Below are 10,364 nucleotides of genomic sequence, written 5' to 3'. Positions count from 1 at the left end.
TTGCATTTTATTATTATGTATGTTTGCGCGTGCGCCAACATTGTAATCTGGATACTGTGTTTTTTTGTTTTGTTTTGTTTTTGTTTTAAATTAATTGGGAAGCAGTTTGCTGTTGTTTGTTGACAGTCCTTCACATGAGCCAGAGCTGATGGCAAAAAGCGCTCTGACAGGAAGCCCCCTTTTTTTTTTTTTTTTTTTTTTAGCAATTTTTAGAAATAAACACAAGAATAAAATCTTGTGTTAAAAGAGACTAATCATAAAGGAATACTTGAGCTCGGTCAAAAATGATGAGCTCCATACTGTAAAGGGTATGTGAACAATAGGCTATGTATGCTTTAATAATAGATAAATAAATAGATAAATAGATAAATACATACATACATACATACATAATACTGAAACTGAATTTATTTTGACATTCATATGAAGATTACACCTGACAAAGTAAAAATCCAACCAAAAGCCCTAGGATGGTATTAGCTTTAGTGTCGTAGACTTTTTCTTGCATTTTTTCTTAATGGTCACATTCGTTTCCGCTTGCACATAAAACAAATGAGCGATGCAGATGTATCATGGGATTTACAATCGTTGCCATGGAGACATCGTTACACGGGACTCTTTTGGCGGACTGAAAGCCCGGCGACTTGTCTTGCTTTACCGCAATCTTTACAGACAATGTCTACACTGAAGAACTCAGAGGGTAAGACATTGTGTCATGTTCCGTAGATAATATGGAACCTATTTATATACGTCATGAATATAAGCATTATTTATGGTGTAAAGATGGAGGGTAATAAAAAATAAGGAGGCGTCATTATTACATTACATTACTGAACAGAATGTAAGGTAACTAGTTGTGTTAGCTATTGGTCCATCTTTGTATGCCTTTATAAAGAATTTTCATTGATGATGATGCAGAGAAGGGTTATTGTGCAATTAACATTAGGCTATATGTGAATAAAAATCGCTGGTACCGACAAGTTTTAATACTGTCCAACAACGGAGGCAATATTATAGACCATACAAGAAATAGCTCTAACACTTGACCAGCACCATATTGCACGATATACTCTGACAGACTAATATTAATATATTAAAGTTCCCTCGAGAACTAAGTTCACTCCTTCCTATTGTTGCAGACATGAAAGGGACACGCAATTTAAAGAAATGCCTGGCATGCCAGGAAACCATCTATGTCGCTTACAAAAAGTGTCCTAAATGTAAGGCCCTACAGCCACACAAGGACAGACTAGTCAAAGAAAGGCAGAAGTTTGCAGGAGTGGAAAGAAAATATAAAGATATATATAGAATTAGTGCAATCATTGTTAAATATTTTGCTGCTGTCCAAAGACAAAAATATGTAACAGGACTGTCCTAAAGGAGTTTCAGTTATACACTGGACCTTCGTTGAGTACATAAAGCTTTAAATTGTCAGAGTACAGCCCATGGATCAACCCCACATTTAGTGTTTCATTAATTTAAGGCCTCTGTATTGGGTGTCCTGCTAGAGACATAAACACAGACTGAAATGTTCATGTAATGTGGAAAGGACTCAGAACTATTGTTATTTGAAAGATGAATATACTTCCCATTTATTTACTTTTAGTTTACAGGTAAATAAACCACACTGTATCATGCTTTGTTAAACACATGAATCTTCATACTTTTCTGCTGTGAAATCAAGGCTTTATGACTTGCATTTACTTATTACCATTTCAGTTGGACCGGCTTGCTGCTCTGGGTACTTTCCTCTTTTGCTGTTGGGAAAAAAATGCAAGAACGGCTACACAGCTGATGTCCTCACCAGCATGCAAATGAAGCTGGATGAGACTTTGAAAGAAGACCTAAAAAGTGTCTACACAAAAGTATTACAGTGTGAGTATTTCATTTACTGTATTGATGATTTCTTTGAATGTTAGAGACTAATGTCAAATAATTTGTTTTAAAATCTGATATTGGAGGTTAATTTTTATTCATTCCTCGAGTGAACAATGATATTCTTGCATGTTTTCTTTTTTATCACAGTACACTTCAGAAGGTGTCTTCAGCCTAACCAAGCTGAAACAAGTGAGTATTGTAGGATAGAGTAAGGTAACATGTTGATATTTGTCACCTACACCTGTATTGTTGGACAGTTTAAGTGACCCCGCAAATTTGACTTGGTGACTGTCCTTTTCATCCATTTATTGGAAGCAAGCATTGAGATTTCTCATTGAAAGACAGGACTTGAAAAAATCACTTGCTTAAACAATGACACCCTTAATTCAGTAATATTGAGCCTTGACACACTTCATTGAATTAATTGGCATTTGTGGGCTATTTGCGGGAGGCTTGACCACTGCCCCTTCTTTTGAAAAAACAGAAATCATATTTGCTTCATGTTGAAAAACAGTAGGTTTTCTTACTGTTTTCATGCTATTATTATTGTGATAATGATGTGCTTTCTGCTCAGTAGGAATGTGTGACTACACTGTGATGCCTACACTGGTGAAGTTAAAATACAATGATAAACTACTCCACCCAGCAGCTATGTGGGGCAGAAGCACATCTAAATACATTGTAATGTATATTCAGGTGTTTCCCTGTAATTTGAGCTTTTCTTTTTCTCTAACAGATACTGAATTTGTGGTGCTTGACCTGTATCCTGTGCCTGATGGCGCTGAGGATGGTGCTGCTTTGGTTGTAGAGGAGGATTCCACAACCAGTGCAGAGGGACAGGGAGAGCAAGGTACTTGATGATGTTGGCAGTGACAATAATTTCAAAACTCATCTATTTTAAATTAAATTGCTATTTTATCCTTTCTTGTCTCTGATGTTATGCAGAATCTCACAACCATGATGCAGAAGTGGTGAACGAGAGAGAGACAGGAACAACTTTTTTGGAAGAAGCTGGACAAGGTTTGTAATGATTCATAAATTCAGGGCACTAATATTTTGAATGCATTCTTACACAATATTTGCTTCAGTACATTAGATAAGCAGTTCCACTAAAATCCACTGAAATAACAAAATTAAGACAACAATCTTACTTTCAAATCACATCTGTGTGTTTTGTAAATAATACTGTTGTCTTAATTTCCCATATATGTGTATTTAGCTTGTGCAGTTTTTATGTTTTGAAAATGTTATGACACTGACAAATGATTTCAAACTTGAGTGTCAAAAGATTTGAGAGTCAGAACATTCAAGGCAGACTAGTCGTACAAATTGAATTTTTGTTTTGTGACTGTGATGTTTTTGCAGAATTCCATAGCCAAGTTATGGAAGTGGCAAATAGCATTGAGTCAGCCAGTGCTATTATAAAAAAAGCTGGGCGAGGTTAGTGTAGATTAAAGCAGTTACAGTGTATTTAATCATTATGATGTGTCCCGTAAACTTTAAGTAGGAAACTTGTTAATCATCTTTCATGAGTGAAGAGATAACTTCAAATTTTTCATGTTTTGAATGTAATTTCAAATAATGTTGGATTAAATACATTACTATAGCAGTTGTCACACTAATATAACACTGCAAATCCATTCTCCATATGGTATAGATATCACAGAAGACCCTGAAGGCCTCTCTGTGAGAGGCATCAACAAGGGTGATGGCACTTGAAAAAAGAAAAAGAGACGAATGGGTGGGTCACAGGATGCTGGTGTTTTAATTACATGTTATAATTTCACCCCACAAAAATATTTGACTTGACTGGTGACTAGAGTTGGAATGTTGCTATACAGTATATTCACAGACTTACTATGGGTGGAAAAGGTAGTTTACATGGCATTACATTGATATTTTTTCAGTTTGTGATGTTAACTCCTCATTTTGGCACTGACGTAATGATTTCAAAACTGAAGTATTTTAAATTATAATGCTATCATAAAGGATGACCGGTCAAGTTAAATTTCCTCTTGTGGCTCTGATGTTATGCAAGATCTCTAAGCCATGAAATGGAAATGAACTTGAGAGAGCCAGAAAGGGCTTTTGAGGATGAAGCTGAGCAAGGTTGTAATGATTTATAAAAAAAATGTGTTTATTAGTATCATGAATGCAGTCTGACATAATATTTGCTTCAGTACATTGGGAAACAAAAAAAATCACCTGTCAACATAATACTGAATGTAGCAATGATATGGTCATTTCAAACATGGGAAATGACTGATGAAGGTAATTTGTAAATAAATTCTAAAAAATTTCTTAGGAATTCACCATAAGTCTTCACTGTTAGATAGTTGACAGTGTGCATTAAGATTTTTAGTCTTGAAACGTTGCCTTATCTCCTACATGTCTGTCTGTGTACAGGTGTGCGAAGACCACTTTTTCTGCTTGGGTATATCAAATAAGAAGTTGTTTAAATCCACTGAGATTATATTTCTGACACTTACTCTACAAAACTTTGCTCCTTTAGGTGTAGCTGTCACAAATCCTGAAAGCCACTCTCTTGGAAAATTTAACATGGCTCTGCAAAGCTTCAGTGAGGTTGGTAGCAAGAGCACCAAAAAAGGGGGAAAAGGAAACGTCAAAATACAGGTATGTTGTGAGAATCAATTTTTATTTCAACTTCACATTCATCAATATATATGTCCTGGAGCATCATTTTTGGGGGGTTTATGTTTATGTTTGGATGATGTTGATGTATTGTGCTGTTAGATGATGGTGGATTTACATACCAGAATGATTGAATTGTTGTTAATGTGTCTGAATAATTCCATGAAGTAGGGTCAGGTAAATGGCCAGACGCAAAAATAAAATAAGTCATTCATTCATAGCTAAGGTGTGTTACAGTGATACCATAATTCTCTGTATATAATGACCAAAACAAAGGTTGTCTTTAACAAGTCATTTGTGTAGCCATTGCGCTTACATCACTGTTGCGATTTTTAATCTGCATAGGTGAACAATGTAAGGAATGCACTGACAGATCTGCAACAGGGTCCTTTCCCATTTCAAAGATAATTCAAAGGACAGAAGACATAGTAAGTTTCAGTAGTGTCACAATTTGGAGTTGTTAATGTTAGATTTGACAAAAATTCTTTGCAAAGTGCAAGGAAGCAGTTGGTATTAGTACATTCACTTGAAACTCATCACCTGGTGAAACCTCAGGCGGTCACTCTTGCACTACTGATGTCATAACATGTTTATTTTGAAATACACATTAGTTAGTTTTGGAGTGCATTCTTTTGGAACTGACTGGTATGGAATACAGGCAATTAATAACAAAAATAAATGAATGCCCCTTGATGTCAATATTTCAACACTGGCATTGTGTGGAACAAACAATATATATCATATTTGAAATGTACTTTGATCTACACAACCAAAGGTCTACTTGGCTTGTGGCCTAGGTAAAAGCAATGGCATGACTATGCTTAAAAACAAATTAATGTCTTTAACTCCCTATAAAAATGGAATTGCCTGTTTGACTGAGAACAACATATACACTGTTACAACTCTGATTGAAAAATCCAAAATATTGCTGGTTTTTCCTAAAACAATTATATGCTAAAAAGTCAAGGCTATGATGCTAATATGCTTCCATTTCACTGCATTGTTAATGCTTACACATTGTGACTGAATGATGCTGTTGTAAAGATATAGCATTTTTTAAAATCAACATTCATACAATGTAAATGTATGATAGCAGTGCTAAAACAAAATCTCATACAAAAGGCCAACCATCAACCATACAATGTGTTGTATTGCAGGTACTTCTTCAGTGGCGTCCCTGCAGAACATGGTAAATGTCCAATAATGTTCTACCTACGTTTAGGTTGAGAGGAAAGATTTGGTAATTAGTCAACACTGGTAACCTATAATGAATGGTGTTAGACAGGCTATCAAAATAGATTAGATAGTGTAATGTTTTCCTTCCTTTTATAGGCTTGTCCCCTCAATAATTTATACATGAAGCAAGAGTCCATCTCACAATGCAGAGCAGTTTACTTTCATAGGTTTCTTTGTAGGTATCCTCTGTAGTGTGTGTGGTATACACTCTGTGAAAGAACAAAAAGTATTGGACAAGATCAAAGACGAACTTAAATTATTTGTGATAACAAGATTGAACAATTAAAGGAATTTACTTACAGAACACACACACACACAACGTAGTGTGGATTTAAAGGCAGAACAATGGGAGGGAAGCAATGCTATATAGCCTAATGCATGCTTGATGAGAAACTGTTGCAGCTTGGCAGGGTGCGTCCCTCTACAGGCAGGAGTACTCTGTTTCTCACCCTGCTTCACGTGTCATCATGTGACTATGTGATGGGAACTTCTGACAACAGGTCCAGAAAATTTTACAGTTATTGTTTAAACTATTACAAATGTTAACTCACTACACCAGTAAAATGTGGTATTTGCAAGCAATTGAAATACATTTGTATTCCTTCTGGGATATATGCATGATGCTCTGCTCTTTTTTATGAAGACAGATTTTCACAGCCCATTTATTTTGGCAGGGCAGTATGTTATTGGGCTGTTACCTCAAAGTAAGAACATAATATTATTGTATTTTTTAGTTGTGTCTTATTCCCATCTCTTTTAAACCAGCGGAACAAATTGGAAGAATACATGGGAGCCCCTCTCCTGCCTTGAATCGTTGGGCTTCAGCAACTGAGGTAAATGAACATTAATGACTTACATAAATATCTTTAATAATATGCCCTCCAGCAATAGGGAAATTCAGTATTCTGTGTTATGTGACACAGCAGATTTTGTGACAAAGGATCAAATATATGAAGAAGACCAAAGTGTTTCTAAAGTTTGTGCTGTCAACATTTTCATATCTAATATCTGAAAATATAGGTCACAGTTTTTGCTCAACAAAAATCGAATTGTGTTACCCTATCTACATACTATGGGGGCATTATTTTGGCAAATATGCATACCGATCAAAATTTAGTTTGTGATATAGTATGATATATAGTATGATAAAAACATTTACTGTTGCAAAACAACTTAAATTTCTTCTCTTTCTTTTTGTTGTTCCACAGATACATCCATGATGATGAGCCCTTTTGAATGCCACTCCTGTTCCAAGGTCTTTTCTGTTATGTTATGTTATATTTTGAAATAATACATGGGAGAAGTTCAGAGGGAAAAATCACTATTTGATGGAGCTGTTAACTTATAGACATCTGAAATGTGACTCCGACTATACAGTGCTGTTATGTTATACTTTGAATGAATTAAAGCACTCTGTTAAAAAATGTTTTATTTATGTACATGTTTTCTTTGCCTTGGATCTTGAAAAAAGTTTTATTGCCTCAGAAAAAGTATTGCTAATGTTTGACATAGTATGTCCTTTAGCAAACAGAATGATTTTGAAAAAAATTGTGACGGTAGTTCAAGAGAAGGCTGTTGTGTGTGTAATGTTTGAGAGAGAGGGGGGGATTTACTTCATATCTTCAGAAACATAATTTGCCTCAGCTGTTATTAATCTTTGTAACCATTGCGAAAAGCCAGCTGCATTAAAAAACTATATAACGCTTAGGAAAGTTGAAATTGAATATTGGTGAATTTTACGATATTTTCACAAGATAGAATAAACCTAACAGTCTGAACTTTGCAACCTTGGTTTTCAAGAATGAAGATGTTGTTTCAATGTAGACACACGTGGGGTCGCTAATCTGTCTGGTTCGTTGAGCCATGCATTGTCTGCCAAAAGAGCCACGAAGAAGACGAAGTCAAGTGACGTGTTTCCTGTCCGAGATGTAAACATTCCCAGTTAACAGCATGCAAAGTGCATTGATGTAATGAAGAAAACTTGGGGACACATCAGGTGGTTAACAGTTCAAATGCTACACTCAGACTGCCTCCTAATAATATAAAAACACACTGACATGTAGCTAGAATGGTTTTGAATAATAGAGTGCCTCCATGTAGTCTGATACAAAAAGGGCTCGATTTGGAAGATTACAAGTTAAAGGTGTGTAGCTATGACATGAAGTGACAAAACACTTTGTTGTGATCATTTATCCATTAACCAGTATACTTCTCCAACAGATTTGGTCAACATGAAGCTAGCAGGATAATTTCAGGTTCAGTGAGCAGCCCCCTGTCCATACGAGTATAACATCATCATTGTACTGTTTGTTATTGTGCTGTTACATTAACACTGTACATTGTCCCAGTAAATGAATCAATGAATGGTTAACACTTATGATGCAATGAAACATGTTTTCTGTCATTGCTCCACTGTTGTTACAATAAAAGCATAAAAAAACACAAAAGATAATAATAATACAAAAACTACAGCACATTTTGAATTAATGTGTACAGTAAACAAGACACTAAGGTAGAATATGTTCAAAAATCAATAAAAACATAAAGAAAACAGTCTCCTGTTACGTGATGTTAATGGTCAGCAGTTATATGATCTCAAACAAGGTGAGAGCTCACATTTTCCTCCCACCTTCTTTTTTATTAAAGGACCAGTATGTAGGATTTAGTGGCATCTAGCGGAAAGGTTGCAGATAACAACCAACTGAATACCCCCTCCGCCCCCCCCACCCCCTCCCCTTCTAAACATGTGAGAGAACCTACGGTGGGTGTGAAACTCATAAAAACGCATATGACCCTTTCTAGAGCCAGTGTTTGGTTTGTCCGTTCTGGGCTACTGTAGAAACATAGCGGTGCAACATGGCCACTCCGTGGAAGAAGACCTGCTCCCTCTGTAGATATAAAGGACTCATTCTAAGCTAACAAAAACACAACGATTCTTATTTTCAGGTGATTAAACACTAATTAAAACATACTTATGAATATTATATTCCATTTCTGCCAAGTCTGATCCACTAAATGCCACAAAATTCTACACACTGCACCTTTAAATCATGACTGAATTAGAGTTGAAACAACTAATCTATTAGTTGATTGACAGAAAGTCAACTGGCAAGTATTTTGATAGTCAATTCATTGTAATTTTTTCTGGAAAACATTTACAGCTTCTTACTTGTGAAGATTTGCGACTTCTCTTTGTCGTATGTGAAAGTAAACTTAATATTTTTGAGTTTTCGACTGTTGGTCGGACATTATAGACTAAATGATTAATCAAGAAATTATTTTTAACAATAATGATAATAATCATTAGTTGCAGCCTTTGATTGAATAATGATTTAAGTAAATGTATAAGTAAATTTGTGAGTGAATTCAGTGGACTTTTGCTCCTTTTTGGTGGGACCTTTAAGGATTTAAAGTTGCAATATAGGACATTCAGCCACTAGATGTTGCACTAAAGCACCAACATCTCAGACCAAAACAAACTGGTGTGTCGTTAACTTAATAAAGTTGGGAAAAAAAGAAAGCCAACAGCTCACGAAACTCAGATCAGACTGTTAAACTAGGCAATGCTGATTAAATATGGATCAAGATCCTGTTAGTGCATTGCCTATTTCTCTCTTTCTCTGCTTTCAGAAACATATTTTAGTGGACCGTTTAGCTGTAATCTGAGAAAGTTGGTGATGTAGCTGCCATCTTGCCAACAGCCGGTGTGATTACCAAAACAAAGAACAGAGAAGCTCGCATAACAACACACAGAGAGAGTGACTTTATTCTCTGGTAAGGACGCCATTACTCCACTATATCTTTACATAGCAAGTAGTTGTTTACTGAAATCCAGTGAGGCTCAGTGTCATTTATTGGACCTATAAACACACTAAATATAGAACTAATAAGAAGAGCCAGTTCATCCCTGTGTTTAGCATAAATTCATGTAATCATAAAGAAAATTATGTCCAGAGACTAGATCAATACACAAACAATTATTGAACATCACACACTAAGTGAACCCAGTCTACCTTGATCCAATCAATCATCACACCCAAATCAGAACTATAATCATCACAAAATTTTTTTAACTAATCAGTCAAAGCTGTAAAATTCTAATAAACACAGAGACAAAAATAACATTAAATCTGACAGTAAATTAAATGATATGATATATGGCTATGATAGATGGCATTAAATTATACGCATTTGGTTCTGCTTTATCTCAATGAAGATAAAAAAGTGTTGATCAGGGAAATTCAAGGCAGATATATTCTAAGATTTTATTCAAACATTAACATGTGGATTAAGGATACTTAATAGAACTTTGCAAAGAAAAGACTCAAGCATGTCACGACTATGGACAGTGTGTATATGGTGACACAATCTGGATCAAAAACTATATATTAATCAAGAAATTATTCAATGTGAAATAACTTTTAGAAAAACATGCATGAAACATAATATTAAATATTAAATGAAGAGCTACGTGTTCCCAGGTTATCCCAAAAGTATCTTTCTATCAGTCTTTCCAAGTTGTAAAATACCAAAACTCATGAATAAAAAGAGGTTCTATCAACAGTAACACCTTAAATTCTTTCACACTACATATTAAA

General features: G+C 35.2%; 1 long non-coding RNA gene across 1 annotated transcript; it reads left to right on the top strand.

The window, feature by feature from the left end:
- Positions 1 to 5,646: 5,646 nt before the first annotated feature.
- LOC121885473 lies at positions 5,647 to 7,021 on the top strand. The gene is made up of 3 exons (XR_006092564.1): positions 5,647 to 5,719; positions 6,532 to 6,599; positions 6,975 to 7,021. It is a non-coding gene; the product is annotated as an uncharacterized LOC121885473 (long non-coding RNA).
- Positions 7,022 to 10,364: the final 3,343 nt, after the last annotated feature.

The sequence above is a fragment of the Thunnus maccoyii genome, chromosome 19 (assembly GCF_910596095.1).
Source record: "Thunnus maccoyii chromosome 19, fThuMac1.1, whole genome shotgun sequence".
NCBI lineage: Eukaryota > Metazoa > Chordata > Actinopteri > Scombriformes > Scombridae > Thunnus > Thunnus maccoyii.
Note: the sequence above shows the minus strand (reverse complement) of the source record. Positions and strands in the feature narration are given on the sequence as shown.